This window comes from Panthera onca, chromosome A3, assembly GCF_046562875.1.
Source record: "Panthera onca isolate mPanOnc1 chromosome A3, mPanOnc1 haplotype 2, whole genome shotgun sequence".
Classification (NCBI taxonomy): domain Eukaryota; kingdom Metazoa; phylum Chordata; class Mammalia; order Carnivora; family Felidae; genus Panthera; species Panthera onca.
The window spans coordinates 19,454,078-19,475,032 of NC_138341.1; the positions used below are offsets into that span (position 1 = coordinate 19,454,078).

General features: G+C 38.9%; 1 protein-coding gene across 1 annotated transcript in view; it reads left to right on the top strand.

Moving 5' to 3' along the window:
• The first annotated feature begins 379 nt into the window (after positions 1 to 379).
• The window catches only part of NCOA1 (nuclear receptor coactivator 1), a 239,996-nt gene continuing 219,420 nt past the window's right edge, over positions 380 to 20,955 (top strand). Inside the window, exon 1 of the mRNA XM_081795178.1 lies at positions 380 to 2,348. The gene's annotated coding sequence lies outside the window, so the exon portion shown is untranslated. The remainder of the gene's footprint in view (positions 2,349 to 20,955) is intronic.

The following is a 20,955-nucleotide window of genomic DNA, read 5'->3' on the forward strand; positions in this document are numbered from 1 at the left end:
GGAAATTGCTGCAGCAGCGACTTCGCGGCCCCTTTTCCCAGTTGCCCTAGTTAGCGCCGACTGGGCGAGCATCCGCGGAGGGTGCGCGAGGCTCGCGGCCGCCGGCCCGGCGTGGGGAGCGGCGCCCCCAGCCCTCCGGCGCTCCCCGCCGCCGAGAGGGGGAGCCGGAAGTCGGCGCGGGCGCCCCTCGGCCCCGGCGCGCGCGGTGACCTTGGCAAGCCGGGCAACCTCTCCGAGTCTCGCTTGCCGGGACTGCGAAATGGGGATGACCATGGCGTGCCTTTCCGTAAGCGCAGCCTTCGACGGCGCTTCTGTTTACCCCGGCGCACTCGCTTTTTCCGCCTCTTGGCGAGGGATTTCGGAGGTAGAAAGGGGATGGATAAGTGAATTTTCCTGTAGGGCTAGGGGTTGGTCCCCTTGCTAGGAGTTTGCTGAAAGGACCTACGAGGGGGAGCCGACGTGTTGACTGGACGATCGGGAGGTGGGACTAGTTAATGGTCAGCAGCAGAACTCGAGCCGCCCTCTGGTCTCTCGGAAGAGAACCGGAGAAACCGGACACCAGGGTCCCTAGTCCTTACTACCCAGCTGTGGGTTTTGTTTTGTTTGTTTTGCTTCTTTCTAAAGCAGTCACCCCCATGGTCTAGACACAGCCTCGGCTGACGATGTTAGAGAGAGACGGAGGCTTTGACAATAATGCCTGTGTATGTAACAAGGACAGTCCACGGTGCTGTGGCTGCAGAGTTTGGTGGGGAGGAAAACTTTAAGCTGGAAGGTCTTTTAGCCTTTCGTGGTTGGCTCTCCTCATTCACTGTAGAGGCGTTGAAGAGGCAGGTGTCCTTGTGGAGAAGGTGACATTTTTTTCTTTTGAGAGGGCGAATTTTTAATGTCGAGTATGGTGATGGTGAATGAAGGGTTCTTGAGTGAATTGCAGTCCCAGCACCCTCTGTTGATGCCAAGAGTAATCTCTGTGGCGATGATTTGTGAGGGCTGAGGCTTACACTTGGGTGATTAAGAAATCTTCAAGTGTCTGTGTCAAACATTGCTGCGGTGAAGCTTACTGTTCTGTTGAAGGGATGGATATCAAGGGTTAAATTGGTTTGAGGTTTGTCTCTTCTTCTGGAATTGGTTGGAGGTTAGGCTCAAAAAAAAAAAAAAAAAAAAAAAGTTGGCCAAAGGGGCCTCTCTCTCAGCTTGTTTCACAGAAGCTATGATGTAGTAGGAAGGGGGTCAGATTTCTTCATGTTGAGAATAATGTGAAAAGAAAGTATTTGCTTAGGTCTCTTGGCTCTTGAACCAGAAATAGTTTTGGGTGAAAGGTAGCAGTGGGGTTTGATTCATCTTAATAAATGGGCATTCCTTGAACTACTTGTCATAAACTAGATGCAGTTGGGAAGTGTTTCCATTTTATCGCCTGTCCTTTGTGGAAAGGTCTAATTTGGTTCTGTGAACTAGGTTCTAAAATGTTGTCCCTCCATTTGTTATTTGCACTTCATGCTTTGGGAACAGTGGATCAAAAAGGGGGCCTGAATAGGGAAGTACATGGTTTGGAGAGAAAATGGTGGGGTGTTGCTTATAAGAACAGGTGTTTGGTTTGATTTTTGTAGACATGTTTCCACTGCTTATTTGTTGCATTTATTTAAGTCACAGGGAAGTTTGAATTTTGAGGGGCAAAACTGGAATTTGACATAGTTTTTAGTTAATCTCTTCCTCATTTCTTTCTGAGAAAATCTGTAGGATTGTGTCTATTAAATTGCTTTTTGTGTGGTTTAAGCCAAGGGAGTGTTTTAGATTCTGCATTTTTGGGTAAGTGGTTTTATTGAAAAAAAGGGCTTGATGGAACTAATGGTGATTGTCCCACTTACACTGGGATTATATAGACAATGCATTTTCCTCCCTCTTTCTGCCAACATTTGTTTTTCTTTCTCCCTCAATTCTAGGGTTTCATTTCTAGAAATCTGGGCTGGAAACAGAAGCAGCAGTTTGTATAATCCCAAGAATTTGCTTATGCCAGGAAGCCGTAAGGGTAGCATGAAGTGGGTGTGATATAAAGATACTGCTACTACTTAAGACATTTAACTGTTGAGGGAGTCTAGGGTCAAATTTAATTTTTGTTGAATTTCCTGTTTTGTGTGTATGTGTTAATCTTTTGGTGGGCAGAGGATTGGGTTGCTATGGTGCTAACTGGTATATATTATGAAAGCATTGGCAACACTTCATGCTTTTACTCTATAGGGAAGGGTGGTAAACAAGCCTCAAAATTTAAAGATGTTCTCAGGACGGAATGTTCGTAGCATGTACTCTTGATCCTGCAAATCCAATGATTGGTCTTCACCAGGACTAAATGTTGAGTAAGTGATGAGGGTTAGAGATGCTGAAAGGTGGAGTGTGGGGGAGAGGATATTGGACATTCCTTAAAAATCTTTTCTCTGTTTTATTGTGTATTACAATGTGATTTCTAATTGTTTTTCGAAGACATTTCAGCTCTCCTCTGTTGTCATCAATTTTATGTACCTTTTCTTAGATACTCCTTCTGTTGCTTACTTTAGTTTGTCTTTTCTGCGTTATCCTCCAAGGGCTCCACATTGTTTGATGTTATGTGGCGTGTCTTTTGGACTTAGTTGACCTTAAACCCTATGGCCTAACATAGCTTTCCTTTTAGGGCAAGTACTGCCGGTCAGTATAAGCGCACACTATCTCTAAGTCTTGGGGCATGGGAGGAGATCCCCAGGATGCACATTATTATCTTGGTGGTGGTTTTTTCCTTCTACATATGATAATCGCAAGAATTCTCAGAGGGCCATCAATTGCTTTCCTGGCAGAGGGCCAAAACCATGTGGTGGTCTCCTTTTTACATTTCCTGCAAGTATCAGGCACAGACGGGAGTGTGGGACTGGGTGAAAATTCACGCGATCCAGGACTTGAATAGAGTCTGGGCTGCAGAGCCATACAAATTTCTCCCCACCATGTGTAACTTTCCTACCCATTGGGGCAGACTAGACCTTCGCAAAGGACTTCTTTGTTGCTTCTTTCCCCGGTTTACCACTAGTTTAGCCTTGGCCATTGGTCATTGAGAATGGGCCCTGTGGCCTCTGACCTCTTTTCTTACCTAAAGTCTAGTCATTTCAAGCCTTTCTTCTCCATTCTTTTATATTTTAGACTTTGTGCCTTTCTGTCAACATGTGGGGACCGAGGTCATAAAATGGCCTAGAGGCAACTGGGTACTGTGCTTGCATGCTTAGTTTAAGGAGGTGCAGGGATTTTTCTGTCGTTCTGGACAATGCTTAATGGGCGTACAGTATTTGGATTATAGATACTTGGGATACAGAGAAATAGTTATTTTATATTTCTGCAGGATATGTGGTTGAAGAAGAGAAATTATTACAAAACACTGACACCAACATATAAATCCAATTCAGAGGTGCAAGTAGAGTGGGTTGTTGTCTCCATGCTTCCTCCCCCATACCCCCATCTGCAACAGTATTTTTGAGGCTTCTTGAAGTGACAGGCTTTTAGGAAAGCTTAGTATAGTTATCATATTTTGAAGGTAAATAGCTTATGCCAAAACAGAAGCTATAGTCACTTGAGTTTTGTAAGATTTGAAATTAATCGCCCTCCAGTCACCCTCATCTTAGATATATTTTGATCTGCTCTCTCCCATGGATGGTTTAGTGTGGAGAGCTGGGAAGTTTAGCTTTATGAAGACATCCAGGACTTGACCATTGGTGACAGATTAGGTGCAAGCACAGAGGTAAAATACACCTGTTAACAGGACCAGAATTCTGGTAACACTGGGGTAGTCACCATTTCCAAAGCAATACTTGAGTTTTGTCCTTTTAGCTTATACTTTTGAGGCAAGTTTTAGGCTTCTTTTGGAAATACAAGTTTGACTTCAGACGGGATGATGTCCTGGCTCTTCCAGATACTTAGTAGATGTAGCCTTGGGCTTGTTATGTAACCACACTAAATCTCAGGTTTTCATGTGTAAAACTGGAATAAGGTACTTACCCTCATATTGTTGTGATCTTTCAATTAACTTATTAAATAACAAAATATGTCTGGAATAATGATTGCCACAAAGACTTTGATAATGCTTTCTTACGCTAATATAGCCTAAACACATCACTATCTAGTCCATCACCAAATTCTGATTCTTTCCTCTGCAATTTCTTGGATTTCCCCCTTTATTTCTGGTTCTTCAATCTGGTCCTCCTGTCATTTTGCACATGGAGTGATGAGAGTCACATCGACTCTGTGGGCCTGAGTTTCTTTATCATTAAAACAGCATATTGGCCCAATTTCACATTTTTTCCTTGTGTTAGATTCTGTGATTTGTAGGTTTATAGCTGTTTGCCTGCGTGCATTTGCCTAATTCATCCTACACAGAAATGCTTAAAAAATTCCTTTCCAGAATGCTTTTTGATGTTATTGTTTGTAGCAGAGACTTTTCTGTGGACAAATTTATCAAATGCAAATAATTTAAACTGTTCTTGAATTTCTCATTCCAGAAAATTTGCTGCAGATGGCATGAACAGAAATCTTTGTAAACTGTAAAGTGCTACACGAGTGAAGAAAGTGTTGTAATTACCTGTAGATATCATTTTCTTTATTTAAATTGTGTTTCCTTTCCTTTTTATCTCTTGACCTTCAAGAACAGGGTCAGAGTCGGTATGTTCTCTAGAAAGCTTGTTTTTATAACTCCCTTAACATCAATTGCTCAGTTTTTTCTATGTAATAAATTTTGTATTCTTTTCCTCCTTTTTGAAAGAAAGAAATAATTTTTTAAATTGTACATTGAATTGTTTTTCTTAAGTAGGTTGGAAAGTCCTTGAGATGGCATAAACCACACCATTTAGAGTAAAGGGGCCTTAATAGTAAGTTCTCCACAACCTCCTTAATATTGCAGATGAGAAGACTAAGACAGGCAAATAGAGTAGTTTTCCTGGCTCATGTACTTAGTGGTTTTACTTAGGTCAGGTATTTGGCTTCCAGGCTTCTTTATGAGAGATTTTGTTTTATTTTGTTTGTTTTTTAGTATTTGAAGGTTATTACAAAGAGATTTTAAATTTAAGAATTTTAGTAAGCTTTTAGGTAATGTGTAAGCTAGGAGGAAAGGAGTATTTTTATTTTTTGGCCAAATATTGACTGCCGAATATTGCCATAAAGTATCAGAATTACTTAAGACTGCTTTCTCAAAAACTGCAAAAGAACCTGGAGAGAAAGGTCTGCTTTTCTTGTATGGCCCTCCATTTAGAGCCAGCAAATACTTATTGAGTGCCACCTCCTAGACACACTGTACTCAGGTTGATTCTACAGGTTACATTTTATAAACGAGGAAACAAGGCTCAGGGTGGTTAAGTGGTTGATGTAAGATTCACAACTCGTAGGTATTAGGGATGACATTTGAGTTCAGGGTCTTCTGACTTGAAATGACAGGCATACCTTGCAAGTGGCTTGTCTCTAACATGTTAGCCACAGTCGGGCACATCGTAGCCTTCTTTTCCTTTCTGGGTTTTCTCTGTTCCTTACATGTGCAGTGGAGACTCCTGCGATCTCATTGCTTTCTGATGACCCAGGAGCCCATATATACCGGTTACTTAATGATAGTGTCACTTTAAGATTTTCATGCTGTTTCTGATCTCACCTTTGTACTTTAGTAATGTTGATTCTTTGGTGCTTCTGTCTAGGTAAGCTTATCTTTGAATGGTTGGTTTTGGATTCTTAGCAATAAAATTCTGCCTCTCAAGTTTCGTTAGCATTTAAATAGCTAAAGCTCAGGGTTTTTTTTTGTTTTTGTTCTTGTTTTTTCCATTTGAAATAAATTGCTTGGTCATTCTGTTTCCACTTGTACTTTGAATGGTTGATCTTATTCTGATAGCTTTAATATATTACATCTTAAATTTTTAGTTTGCCTGTATGGTTAAAATATTTACATGCTTTTACTATCAAGCATAGATTTGATTATTGCTCAATGGAAGATATTCTATGTGAGTGTATATGTGTGTATATAAAGATATCATACTCTATTTGACCAGATAGTTGAAGGATGAAATGTCCTTGCTTTTTGAAAGCACCTGTGTGTGTAATACTGGCTTTACTTTGGTGAGTTCGTTTGGAGGAACCTAGGGGAAAGTTACTTGTTCTGCAAAGTCTCGTGCCTCCCTCTCCATTCCAGGGGGTACAGGAAGTCTGTAATTGAATTTCTAAGTATCCACTCAATCATTCATTCAAGATGCAGTTATAGAAGTACCTGCTTTGTTCAAGGTGCTGTGTTGTTAAAAGATAGGGAAGTTAAATAAGACACAGATCCTGTTCTTAAGGAGATTATGCCCTAAAAGAGGTGATAAGACGAACACACAAATACCTATAATGCTGATTGAATGTGATGAGTGCTATGAGAGAGGTATGAAATAGTGCTTTGAGGATTCAGGAGAGGGAGCAGTTACTCTCATTTGAGAGTGATCAGGATAGGTTTCATGGAGGGCTTAGGGTGGCCCAGAACATTGAAGGCAAGGGATGATTTGTATATGAGTGAGGGTGAGGAGAGCACTCTAGTAAGGAAGATTAAATAGCAAAGATGAAAGGACGGAAAAGCTTGGAATTACTTAGGAGCAGTGAAGGGGGAAAGTGCAAGGAGGAGTGTGGCACCAGCTGATGTAGGAGGTGGGAACCAGATGCTGTAGGTGCAGTAGCAAGATATTGCAGGATTTTAATGGAGGGAGGTGGTGGGGAACAGTGAAGTATGTAGATCTGGATGAGATCTATGAGAAATGTCAGTTTTCCAAATTTACATAGATTTTTTTTGGCAGGTTTTACACCCCAAATTTTATATTTTCATAGTTTTTGAAATGATTCCATATGTAAGGCTTACCACACTGGGAACTTATTCACTCATTTTTATGTATATTTGAGAACAGATTATGTGTTTTTTTGATAGAAGTTAGTACAAAATCTTTTTCACTGGCTTATACTTTTTTTTTTTTTTAAAGCAGTAGCTGTTTTTTTTAAACAGTGTATTATCATTTGGCATTTATGCAGCGGACTTGTTTTTTAAGTGTAAAAATGTCATCTCCTTGTATAAATATAAGTATATTTCGCTGTAAAAGTGAGGTTGGTCATGTAAGTTGAAAGTCCCTGGCTCTCAGTATAGTTCATGATTTATTTTACTGATTTATTTATGCCCTGCCATGTTCCAAAAAGGATTTAAGGCAGGATATGTCATGAAGAGTCTTGGACCTTGTTCTAGCCCTGTCTATTATTTGACTGAACTGCTAGCCAACATAACACTGAGGGAACAGTGTTGAAGACAACTGGTGTCACAGAATGTGCTGTGGTTGTGTCTTTTGCCAAACTGGTAGTAATTCAGAGATGGAGACAATATAATTAGAGTACCTTTAAAGATAATTCTCTTAAACTTCGATAGCATGCAAGGGAAATTGGTTGGAGGGCACTGATAGAGCACTTTGACCCACGAGAGTGTAGGCACATTTAGAACAATGGTCTCTATGGTAGAGTTTACATAAAATTATCTGGGAAATAGGAGAAATATTAGAGGTCTCTAAGGAAATTTCTTTCAGTCTGTTGTGATGTTTTACAGTTTATGGGGGCCTGGGTAAATGGATTTTCAAATTTGTATTAAAAAAAATTTTTTTTTAAATATTTATTTATTTTTGAAAGAGAGAGACAGAGCATGAGCAGGGGAGGGGCAGAGAGAGAGGCAGACACAGAATCCGAAGCAGGCTCCAGGCTCTGAGCTGTCCGCGCAGAGCCTGATGTGGGGCTCAAACTCACAAACCGTGAGATTGTGACCTAAGCCAAAGTCAGATGCCTAATGGACAGAGCCGCCCAGGTTCCCCTCAAATTTGTTATTTTAAATAGTAGACTCTTAACATACTTGGTATTGCAGTAGGGAGTCCATCTTTTGTACAATATTTCATAGAGGTTAACTGGCCATCTTAAGGCAAAGGTCTTAAGAATTGTCTGACTTAAAGATGACTTACTCATTTTTCTTTCACAAAAACACAGATGTTCCAAATTTGCTGACATTTTCTGTGACAAGTGGCTGTGAGTAGTATGCTGCCTAGCAGATATGTATGAAAAATAAACACACTTTATCTGTCCCTTTGGGACGATGGTGAGTTCATAACAGTGACTCAAAAATTAACTACCATTCAGAACAAAATAAAATTCAATGTTATGACAGAGGTTATTGAAAATGAATATTTGGAACTATTTTCATCATTATTGGGTTTAATTGCTAAAAATGATGTGTGTAACTTTAAGAGTATTTTTATATGTACATTTGAACTTGGAAACAAAATTTTCTAACCTGTTTTAAAACCTTGTAAAAGTAGGTGTTTAAAAAAATTTTTTTTAATGTTTATTTATTTTTGAAAGAGAGAGAGAGGGGGAGAGACAGGGTGTGAGTGGGGGGAGGGGCAGAGAGAGAGGGAGACACAGAATCTGAAACAGGCTCCAGGCTCTGATGGGTCAGCACAGAGCCCGATTTGGGGCTCGAGCCCACCAACAGCGAGATCATGACCTGAGCTAAAGTCGGACGCTTAACCAATTGAACCACCTAGACACCCTAAAATTACATGTTTTAGTGGTTTTGTGCTCATCTGCCAAAAATATAAAAAAGCAATACTGTTTGGTTTATTAGGAAGAACAACTGATTGTCATCAGGAAGTATGGAAGTGCACTAGCTGAACTTTAGCAAAAACCTTTGCATAAATGGTGAATGGGATTGAAGATTGAATATTATATCATGTTTTATTCAGTGTAGCAAGATGGTTTTATCCATCTTTGTGAAATAAATCTTTTGGCTATGATAGCCGTTAAAAACAAATAAAATAGTGATTTATTATAAAAATGAACTGAAATTTAGAACCAGACTTGAAGTTGCCATATTACAAAAATATGAAAGCAAAATTAAAAAAATAACAAACCACACTCAATCACATTACTCTCAGCAAAAATAGTGGTATTAATAATAGTGTTTATTAGGAATAGCAGAAAACTGTGTCATCAGTAAGTAAGATAAATGCTTTAGAATTGTTTATTATAACAAATGTCATTCTGTTAAATTTCCATTTTTGTGTGTGCTTCACGAGGTACATAATTTATTGGTCTGGTGTGCACTGTATATAAATTATAAATATACATATGTGGTTCCCTATTCAAAAACTTTTATTAAACTGTGGGGTATATGATAAAAAGTAGTTATCAGTGTTTTCTAGCAAGGGTTCTTAACTAAGAAAGCTTGGAATTCATGGATTTAGAATCTCTAATACTCTGAAATTGTATGCAAAATTTTGTGAGTCTGTGCATTTCTCTGGAGAGGGGTTCTATAGCTTTTACCAAATTCCCAAAAGGGTTCATGACCTCCGCAAAGGTTAAGAACCTCTGTTGTTAAGGACTGGGACCTCAAAAACTCCATTCATCTAGTCTCACCTTCTTGCCAAGTTTAATGGATATATCTGATGTCATTACTCAAGCCTGCAGTATGACTGGATTTGCAGTCTGTTTTTCCATTTTGCAATAGATGTGATTGCATTGCCTTTGGCCTTTACAGATGTTTGAGTTCTGTTTGTTGCACAACTACCTGGCCTTCATCACTTTGCGGCTCTTATATATCATTTCCCACCTCTGTTCCCCTAAACCCCAATAAAAAAGAGTGGACCTTTTGTAGGGGTGTGGAGATGGGAATGCATATACGTATGGAAGAGCCCGGTATCAATTTAAGTGTGGGGAGACCCTGCTGGGTAGGCTAGAATTCACAGTTGCTGTGTTTTTAAACTCTTTCTTTCTAGCATTTGAATCTCAGCTTTCTAGAGTCCTTAGGGTCTGATTTGACATATGCTAAAAACACTTTCCAAGTTTTATCAGCTGCTTAGATCTGTTCCTTTTTTTCCCTCACTGTCATTGTTCTAATTTAGGCCTAATTATTGCCATGTTATCCAAGGTGGTCTCGCTGCCCCCAGTGAGTTCCTTCTTAAGTGTGTCCTAAATTTTGTTTTGCAGAGATCATCCTAATTTTTATTTTCATTGTGTTGTTTGCTTAAAAACCTTCAATGGCTCCTCATTACTGTCAAGATGAAATTGTTACTTAGCTTGGCATTTAAAGCTTTCCAGTGTCTGGCACCAACCTGGATTTCTGGTCTCATTTCCCACTATTCTCCCCTAGTAAACTGAAATCAATTGTCAGTTTACTGTCCCTTAAACATTCCTTAGGCTTCTCTGTTTCCACTCCTTTACATATTCTTTTCCCTGGAATGTTCTCCATTATCCTACTCTATACTTCTTGAAATTCTACCTATCCTTAAAAGCTCAGCTCAGATTCCACCTTGCTTGTTAATTGTTTAGAATATGAAATTTGAAAGTGATCTCTTCCTTTTATGAACTCTTTTCATATATATTTTCCTTATTATTCATTTGACACTTTACTGCCTTGTACTGTGTGGAATTTTTTGTTTTCACGTGTCCTATCTCCCAAATTAGGTAGGGTATGAGAATGGCAGAAGGGGCTTATGATTTATATTTTGTCCTCTGCAATGTCTTACACACATAGATAATAAAATATTTGACAAATCATATTGATTAAACCATAATGCTGCTTATTAATGTACTTAGAGAAACAGACCTTTTTTTTTTTTTTTTTTTTTTTTAATGTGTGCCTGGGATACTCGAACATATTATCTAGGGATTCTCTCTACTGGTTTCAGGGTATTTGGGAAATTGATTTGGAAATCAAATATTGGCTGGAGAGCATGTGGTCCTACAGGATAAGAAGCTGGCTGTCATGGCTATGTACAAAAGTCTGGCATAGCCTGGTGAGTCATGTTCTCCAGTGTAGAGTTCTACCTGCCATGGATAACAGAAAAACTTGTGTTTCTTTTGCCCTGTTGGAGACATAAAGTACTGATGTCTTGGGGATTCCTATACTTCTGTTTTGATTTCTCAGCCTATTCTTCTCACTAAAATATATATTTTTATTGAGTACTTGTTTGAATGGTAATATGGGGAGTGGCAAAATTATTGTATCTTAGGCTTCCTGCCCTTCAAGAAGATCGTAATCCCCATAAAAAAGTCTCATTTGCTTTATGTTTACTTATTTATTTTGAGAGAGAGAGAGAGACAGAGAGAGCAAGCTGGGGAGGGGCAGAGAGAGAGAGAGAGGTAGAGAGAAATCCCAAGCAGGCTCTGCACCGTCAGCACAGAGTCCCATGTGGGGCTCAAACTCACGAATGGTGAGATCATGACCTGAACTGAAACCAAGAGTCAGATGTTCAACCAACTGAACACCCAGGTGCCTCATCATTTGATTAATTCATAATTTAATTAAAAATTAAAAAATAATAGAAAAGGTATCATATGGGAGTATATAACAAACTAGTTAGTTGCTAACTGAGATGTGAGGAAACTCCTGTGGCACTTACTATTTTTAGCACTCACTTGAAATTTATTTATTATCATGTATACTTATTTCTGTTTTTACATGGGTACTATTGCAGCAACCACTTTGTAAATTATAGAGGGTAGAGCATTTATTACTAGTTATATGTCAGTACCACAGTGTTTCCATAGTACTTTATCCACAGTATACATACGTAGCACATTAATGATGATATGTGTGGTCTGAGTAGGCTTCTTGGTGGAAGTAGAATTTGAATTAGATTTGTAGGATCTGGAATGATGCCTATAGGATAGTCTCCTGGAACATGAAAAAGGGTTCTGTATTTAAAATAATAAAGTATGTTTGATGCGCTATCAGGAACATGGAACCTCTTTGGTTACTGTGCCTTTGACCCTGAAGTGACCCTCATCACTTCTTATGTAATCCATTGGTCAGAAGTAGTCATGGGACAGCTACTTAAGGGGCTAGGAAATGTGTGCAAGAGATATTTCGTGAGCAATAAATGTCTTTGCCTTATCCTTGCAGAATTGGCTTTCTTTAGAGAGGTGAATGAATACCAGAATTGGTAGGCCTTGCTTGGAGTCATTGAAGGAAAAAGGAATTGTTTTGTGTGTCAGTCTAAATGGGATTTTTATTACTAAATTAATTTGTGAAAAGAGCTTGTAGTGTTGAATGGTCGACCTTGGGACAATTAAAGGAGAAATTTTAATAATGTCTCTAGGGGTAGGTGATATAAATTGTTTTAGTTTAGATGGTTTGCTACCATCTTTAGAGTAGATATTTGAAACAGGTGGAAAGTGATTTAGTTTAAGTAAAACTGATCCTGAGCTTTTCTATTCTACATATACTGTTTGGCTGGTAATATTGTAGGGTGGGAAAAGTGAGAAAAGGCATAAAGAAAGGGCTTTCTGACACTTTTGGCAGCCTCTTGCTGTCTGAGGATTTCATAAAGTTTCTCCTTAGAGTCCCTGGAGGTGTTTTCCCTCCCTCTTATCAACATACTGCTGAGTAGTTAAAATCTGTTTTCTCTGTTTTTCGTTCATTTTCTAATGCTTGGTTTGAGAAGGACTACTGGGTGGTAGTTAAAATGTTGGCCAAGTATGCAGGAGTAGGAAGCCCGGTTTCTTATTTGTACATGAGGCCGATTTTCCTCCCAGTTTTATTCTTAAAGTCATCAACCTTGAACTTTTTTGACTTTAGGCCTTCTTTATGACTGCATTTTAATAGTATTCTCTTTTAAATTAAACAATAAATCACATATGTAAATCCTGACTGTATTCTAACAACAAATTCAAAGAAATGGAAGTATGTGGAGTTAAAAGGCAAAAGTCTCTGTAATGAATTATATGGCAGCTGTTAATTTAGGCTGTCTTGTCTCTCCCCACATTCCCCCCAACCCCCCACCCCCTGCCATTTCAGGTCACAGTATTTTTCCCAGTGGCCAGGGGATGGGCATGTGACCTAGGCTGGATCTGATCTGTCATAGTTTCTTTGGACATAGTGATTGCTGCAGAATGGCTCTATGACCAGTACAGGTTCAGAGCCTTTCCTTCAGGTTGAAAAATGGATGTTGGACAAGGGACAGGCTCATTCATTCCCTTGGAGTCCGCCGAAGTGAGATAGAGTGTGTCTGGCCGCATGAAGGAGGCCTGTCCACTGTAGGGAAGGGTGAAGCCAACGTACAGGGTGAAGCAGAGCTGACTGAGACGGACTCTGTCTCTCACACACACTCCCAAAGCATAATCACACACATTCTCACATGCACGAGCATGGGGACTCACTGGAGGCTCTGGATCCTCTTGAACCTTAAATTAGATCCACCCTATATTTCCCAGTTAAATGAGCTAAACTCATTAATCCCAGTTAAATGAGTTGCCTAACTGCTTGTGCTAGTTTGAACCAGGTTTTTGTCTCTTGGAACTGAAAGAATTCTGACTAATTCAGACCCCCTTTGGCATCTGTCCTGGTTTCTTCCCTAGGATCATACTTTTTGAATTGTTGTAGACTTTCTAAACTTAATGGCATGGGAATTTTTTTTTAATTTCAGAATACGAAGGAGCCATTTTATCTTTGCATAAAATGCTGTATAACATTAATTAGATGTATATGCTGTAATTTAGCCATCTTTCTCTCTTTTGATGGACATTTAGATACTGAGTTTCTTGCTGTTGTGAGCTTTGTTTTGGTAGGCATCCAAGTCTGTACTTGTTTTTGCACATGTTTGAGAACATACTTATGGAATTAGTGGTTATGCACATTTAAAAAAATTGATGTCCTTTCAAAATGTTACCCCAAAGGCTTTGTCAGTTTACACTTCTGCCAATAGCATATGATAGTTGTTGCTTTCCCCCACCTTTATGAACTCTGGATATTGTCAGTCATTTCTGTTTGGGGCCTATTTGATGGATGAAAATGATATAACAGCATTGTTGTAATTTGTAGTTCCCTGACTGTTGATAAAGTTGATCATCTTATCAGATGTTTGTTGTATGTTGGGTTTTTTTTTCCTCTAAGGCTCTTAATTTGTTCATGTTGTTCACTTTCCTTTTGGGATACTTGTCTTTTTTTTTTTTTTTTTTTTTCCTTGCTTCCTAGCCATAATGTGCTTGTATTTACATTAATGAGGAATGGCCTTGGTAGGCAGCTGACCCTACTACCTGGTTATTTCAGAAAGAAAGATATGATATATCTATTATTCCAAAACCTACATCATACATATATTTTACAGATATCCCTGGACATTTAATTGGCTTATATCTAATAACTTTACATAACTGCCCAATTCATTTAGTTAACTCAAGGATACATGTCTTAATTGGATGTTCTGTGAGTGCTTAATTGAGGTTAATTTTATGACTGAGATGAATGTTGGGAAACTCTTGTTATGAGAATTTTCCAGTTCAAAATCACTGAGAGTACATTGAATGGTATAGAACTTTCAGGCTCAACTGACCAGTTTGTCCATTGGCGCAGAATCAGAACCACTTTCAGAGGCAAATTTTGGCCTTATAAGAAAATACTTTCTTGGCTCACCTCCATGGCAAGGTGGGTTGACTGCTAGGTATCTTTAGTGGTTAGGTTTCTCAGTTTTCATAAGTGGACGCTAACCTGATTCTGTACTTGATTGAGTATGAAAGTATTTAGTCTACCCTTAATTGGCAGTATAGAATAGCTTCACTCTAGCAAGTATGTATCCACTTACTTTGCTGCTTAATTCTTATCAAAAACCTAAGCAGTCAGAAACAGCACTCTCTGAGAATTGCTTAAACACATTCAGTCCATTGCTTTAGAAACAGTTTTTACTTGGATCAAGCCAGAATACCAGAATGCTAAGTATATAGCTTGCATTGTTTTAGACTGGGGTAGAATTACTTTACAGAATTGTTATTTGGTATAGTGCAATCAACCTTTATTGAAGGCCATTAAAATAAACAGCTTTATAAAATTTAGTACTCCTCTTATTGTAGCATTCTTGTGAGGCTATTATCTCCTTTATCTTAGTGCCCTTATTGATGTGGTAACCACTGCTACTACTTCTGGCAACTGTCTGGAATACTAAGACTGAACACAAAATGAATTAATAGCTGATGGCAAATACTCTTGCCCAAAAGGGGACACCATTCTGGATAAAGGATTATGTAATGGTTTGAAGTGTGGACTCTGGAGCCAGATGTCCTGGCCTTGAAACCTGGCTCTCAGGCTTCCTAGTTGTGTGCTCCTTAACCTTTTGGCACCTTAGTTTGCTCATCTGTGAAATAGGGTAATAAAATTGTACCTACCTCTACAAGGTTGTTATGAGAATTTTGTGAGTTTAAACATGTAAAATGCTTGGAACACACCCAGCCCACGACACATGCGATGAAAATGAGCTGCTTTCCCCCATTTTTTTTTTTTTTTTTTACTATAGTAAGATATCCATAACATAAAACTTACCATCTTAACTATTTTTAAGTGTAGTGTTTTATAGTTCAAGCTGCTATCATCACCATTATTGTTAGAACCCATGTAGTAGTTTTTTTTCCCAGGTCTTTGTAAAAGGAAAAGCTGTGTTTCCCCTGACCAGCTGATTTCCTTGTCTTACATAGTCATCATGACTCCTGTAACCCATGGTATTTCTCTCTGCAGGGGAACTCAAAGTCCCTCCCTTGCAGCTCAAGAGAACCTGTGGCATATAGTTTGTGTGGTAAACTTACCCCTGGCTTCATCTTATTTTCCTCCCTCATTTTCTCTTTGCCCCAGTCTTATTGCCTTTTTCTTTTTAATTCTAATGCACTTTGTGAGCTGTCTCAAATCTTTTTTAGAATACTCTGGAAATAAACAAGTAATCTACATTACAGCATGTGCCCATGTTGAAATTTCAGTTGAATTTTCATTTAATTTACCTTAACTGACTGCTTCTTGATGACAGAGAGGTGCTATAATTTTCATTAAGATATCTCAGATCTCATCATAGGATGGTTTACTTCTGGGAAAGTTACTGTTGACAGCTAATCCTGTTCGTGCTGTGGGTTTTCTTTTAAGCTTCAGTTACAAAAGTGTTCCTTCCTGACTTTTCTTATTTGTTTTTTCCCTTGACCTTTGCTCCAGCCATCTTGTAGATTGGGGGAGGGGGTTGGGGAAGATCATTTAAACATTTTTAAAGACTAAACTTGTAGTCTTTCAAAAATACTCTTCCAAATAAGACTTTTATCATAGATGTAGCATAGGCAGAGTAAAAGCTGTATGTATTGTTATTGCTTTTCTTTTAAAAACCAGAATGTTAATTTATTGATTTACAAGGGATAAAAAGAAATGTCCCAAAGCCTAAAGTATTCCTGAGTATTCTGGTTAAGTCTCTAGGGTATTCTCTCCCCCATAGCATGGGGCTGATGCTGTGCCTTTTTGGGGGGAGAATCAAAAATATTTTTTTGACATCAGAATTAATTGAAATGTGTTTTAAGTCTTTTTAAAATTTGTAGATTCCTTCTTCTCTTTTTTTTTTTCCCCTTGTAATTTATGTGTTGAAGAACCTAGGTGGTTTGTCCTATAGAATTTGTTACTCTGGATTTCTCTTTAGTTTCACATATTTCTCTACCCTCTGTATATCCTATAAATTGGTAGTTTGACGTAGAAGCTTGAATAAGGTTTAACTTTGTGTGTGTGGGGAGCAAGATGACTTTATAGATAGTATTATGAGACCCATTTAATGCCTGGTTGTGTTTTGGTGATGTTAGCAGCTGTTGGTATTGCTATTGGTTTTTGATTCTTAAAATCCCAAAGCGATCATCATGTGATCTAGATGTCTAGATGAGAACGTGTCTAGATGAGAACAGGGAAGTATTGCCTGGAAATGGTAGGGTCTACGCTATAAAACAGAACCCTTGATGACCATCTGAGAATGAAGCTGTGGTGTGTGGAATCAAAGAAGACCCAAGTTTCAGTCTTGGCTCCTGTGTTTAGGAGCTGCGTGATCTTGCCTAATTAACAGCGACAGTAGTAGCAGCTACCATTCATTTAGTGCTTATTTTACACCAGGTTCTGTGCTAAGTGCTTTGTATATGTTGTGTAATCTAATCCTCATAACTATGCTGTAAGGCAGGCATTCTCATCTTTATTTTGTGGTTCACCTTGCTGAGTAGTGAAGCAAGGGTTCAAGCCCTGCTTAACTCCGATCTTGTGCTCTTAATAGCTTCTTAATAGACATTCTTCCACATCTGTAAAAAGGGGTATAAATAGAGCTGCCTTATCTATCCTGTAGGGTTAATGAGATATTGTGTGTGAAAGTGCCTTGAAACATATCACGGATGTTAAAATGAGAAGTGTGCTGGGCTGGCAATACACAGGAAAGGTGGATAGTGGAGGCCTTTGCCTTTGGCTAAGTGAGAGTGAAAGTTTGGACTGGAAGAACCCTCTGGTCACTTTCTAACTTCTGTTTCCATTACTATTGCTGTTGACATGTGGGAGTTTCCTTCTCTTCTTAAAATTGACAGTGATAGAGATTTTATACATAGTAAATGTCATATGTCAGGTCGCTTAAGAGTCTCTAGGTGAATATGATGTCTTAGTTTTACTCCATGGGCCATATATGTACAGTATGTACAGATTTTTTTAAAGTTTATTTATTTATTTTGAGAGGGAGAGTGTGAGCGGGGGAAGGGCAGAGAGAGAGAGGGAGAGAGAGAATCCCAAACAGGGATTCACTGTCAGCGCAGTGAACCCACAAACTGTGAGATCATGACCTGAGCTAAAATCAAGAGTTGGATGTAGGGGCGCCTGGGTGCCTGTCGGTTGAGCGTCCTACTTCAGCTCAGGTCATGATCTCGCGGTTTGTGAGTTCAAGCTCTGCGTCAGGCTCTGTGCTGACAGCTGGGAGCCTAGAGCCTGCCTCGATTCTGTGTCTCCCCCTCTCTCTGCCCTTCCCCCACTTGCATTCTGTCTCTCTGTCTCTCTCTCTCAAAAATAAACATTACAAAAAAATGTTAATGGGAATGCAAGCTGGTGCAGCCACTCTGGAAAAGAGTATGGAGGTTCCTCAAAAAACGAAAAATAGAACTACCCTACGACCCAGCAATTGCACTGCTAGGCATTAATCCATGGGATACAGGTGTGCTGTATTGCATTGTTGCACTATATGCTAACTAATTTGGATGTAAATTTTAAAACATAAATAAATAAATAAACAACAACAACAAAAACAAATTTAAGAGTTGGATGCTTAACTGACTGAGGCACCCAGACGTTCCTCAGTACAGATATTTTTAACTGAGAGAGCAAGAGTCATAGTTCTTTTTCTTCTTTTCTTTTTTTCTTTTTCTTTTTCTTTTTTTAATATTTATTTTATTTTTGAGAGAAAGGAGAGAGAAAGAGACAGAGCATGAGTTGGGGAGGGGTAGAGAGAGAGGGAGACAGAATCTGAAGCAGGTTCCAGGCTCTGAGCTGTCAGCACAGAGCCTGACGTGGGGCTCAGACTCACGAACCTCAAGATCGTGACCTGAGCTGAAGTTGACGCTTAACCGACTGAGCCACCCAGGCGCCCCCATAGTTCTTTTTCTAAAAGGATAAATATTTATTAAAAGTAGGAGAAATATTAACTGAATTTGTATATTTCTTTAGCTGGATAGTGCGTATATCTGTTAAAATTATTTTCAATACCTTTTTTGTATGTCAAATATTTTGTAATCAATAAAACCATTATTAAAAGTGCTAACCACTAATATTTGCATGTGTAACAGACTATGAGAAATGGGTATGAAGTTAGTACCTGTAGGTCTGTCCTTCAGCAATTTGTTATCGATTATGATAAATTGGTACTGAGTACATGGATAGCTGTTTAGAAGAGTTCTATTGCAATTTCCAGCTCAGTGGCAGAGGGTATCGTGATTGATGTCTGAGGCAGACATGTAGAGTATAGGAATAGTGCTTTGTTTTTGCTAACCGCTGATTATCTAATGTGTTTATCAGAAAGCCCCGAGACTTCACCTGGACAGTTTCTTGGTCCTGTGCTTACTGCAGTTCTTCTTTTACCCTGGGAATCATACTAGGATACTGTATCTACTGTGGTGAAATCTACTAGGATTTCGTTATGATTAATCCCAAGAAAGATTTCCTATTTATTTTTATCATTATTTTTATTGAGATATAATTCATGTATCATAAAGTTACCCTTTTAAAGTGGCTTTTAGTGTATTCACAAAGTTATACAACTATTATCACTGTTATCAGACTGTTCTACCACGCCAAAAGAAATCCCATGGAACCATACAATATTTGACCTTTTGTGTCACACTTCTTTCTTTCACTTTGCATAATACTCTCATGGTTCTTTCATATCGTAGCATGATCTGTATTTCATTCCATTTTATGGCCAAATAATATTCTGTTGTATGCATAGACCACATTTTATGTATCTGTTTAATTGTTGATGGACATGTGAGTTATTTCCACTTTTTGACTATTATGAATAATCTGGCTGTCAACTTCCATGTACAAGTTTTTACACGGACATATGTTTTCCTTTCTTTTAGTAATGTACCTAGGAGTGTGTGAGAAATAAGGCCACTGACCCAATCAAAGGAGGAACGCGGAGGAGACTCGGAGCACAGTGAAGCAAGGCTTTAATCACCGTTCTTGCAAGAGCAGGTGTCTGATGGACAGGCACGCTCGGGGCAGTTACAGCAGGCAGTTTATCTCCTAGCATGCAAGGGCCTCCCCCAGTTCCTCATTGGCTGAGTACTACAGAGGTTACAGCCTTACCCAGACAATGCCTTTGCCCATGTAAGGCAAAAAATAGTCTGATTGGGACAAATGTACATTCCTTGAGGTGACACAGAGACTTCAGTTCTTTGGCTCACACTCATTGCAAAGCCCGTGAAAAATAAGCCCACGAAATGGAGAGGGGAGGAAGAACCAGGAAGTGAAGTGTCTAAGAGTTTGGGACTCTATTGTGGGTAGGTGGGGGTTTGTACATATTTCCAATGGGTTGTAAACCTATTGTTACTAGACAGCCCTGCTTTTATTTGGTATTTCTGAAAATGAATCATCTCACTGACTTCTCAAAGAATGGAATTACTGGGTCATATGGTAACTCTGTGTCTAACATTTTGAGGAATACAAACTGTTTTCCAAAGTGGCTGCACCATTTTACATTTCCACCAGCAGTGTATGAGGGTTCTGATTTCTCTATTTCCTTGCCAGCACTACTATTTTTAAAAAAATTTTTAAGTATTATTTATTTATTTATTTATTATTATTTTAAATTTTATTTTATTTCTTAAATTTACATCCAAATTAGTTAGCATATAGTGCAACAATGATTTCAGGAGTAGATTCTTTATGCCCCTAACCCATTTAGTCCATTCCCCCTCTCACACCGCCTCCAGTAACCCTCTGTTTGTTCTCCATATTTATGAATCTCTTATGTTTTGTCCCCCTCCCTGTTTTTATATGATTTTTGCTTCCTTTCCCTTATGTCCCTTTTGTATCTTAAAGTCATCATATGAGTGAAGTCATATAATATTTGTCTTTCTCTGACTGACTACTTTCACTTAGCATAATACCCTCCAGTTCCATCCATGTAGTTGCAAGTGGCAAGATTTCATTCGTTTTGATTGCCAAGTGATACTCCATTGTATATATAGACCACATCTTCTTTATCCATTCATCCATCGATGGACATTTGGGCTCTTTCCGTATTTTGGTTATTGCTGAAAGTGCTGCTATAAACATTGAGGTGCACGTGTCCCTTTGAAACAGCACGCCTGTATCCCTTGGATAAATGCCTAGTAGTGCAATTGCTGGGTCTTAGGGTAGTTCTATTTTTAATTTTTTGAGGAACCTCCATACTGTTTTCCAGAGTAGCTGCACCAGCTTGCATTCCCAAAGTGTTTTTTTATTTATTTTTGAGAGACAGAGAGAGACAGAGCATGAGTAGGGAGGGGCAGAAAGAGAAAGAGACACAGAATCTGAAGCAGACTTCAGGCTCTGAGCTGTCAGCACAGAGCCCGAAGCGGGGCTCAAACCCATGAACTGTGAGATCATGGTCTGAGCCGAAGTCGGATACTTAA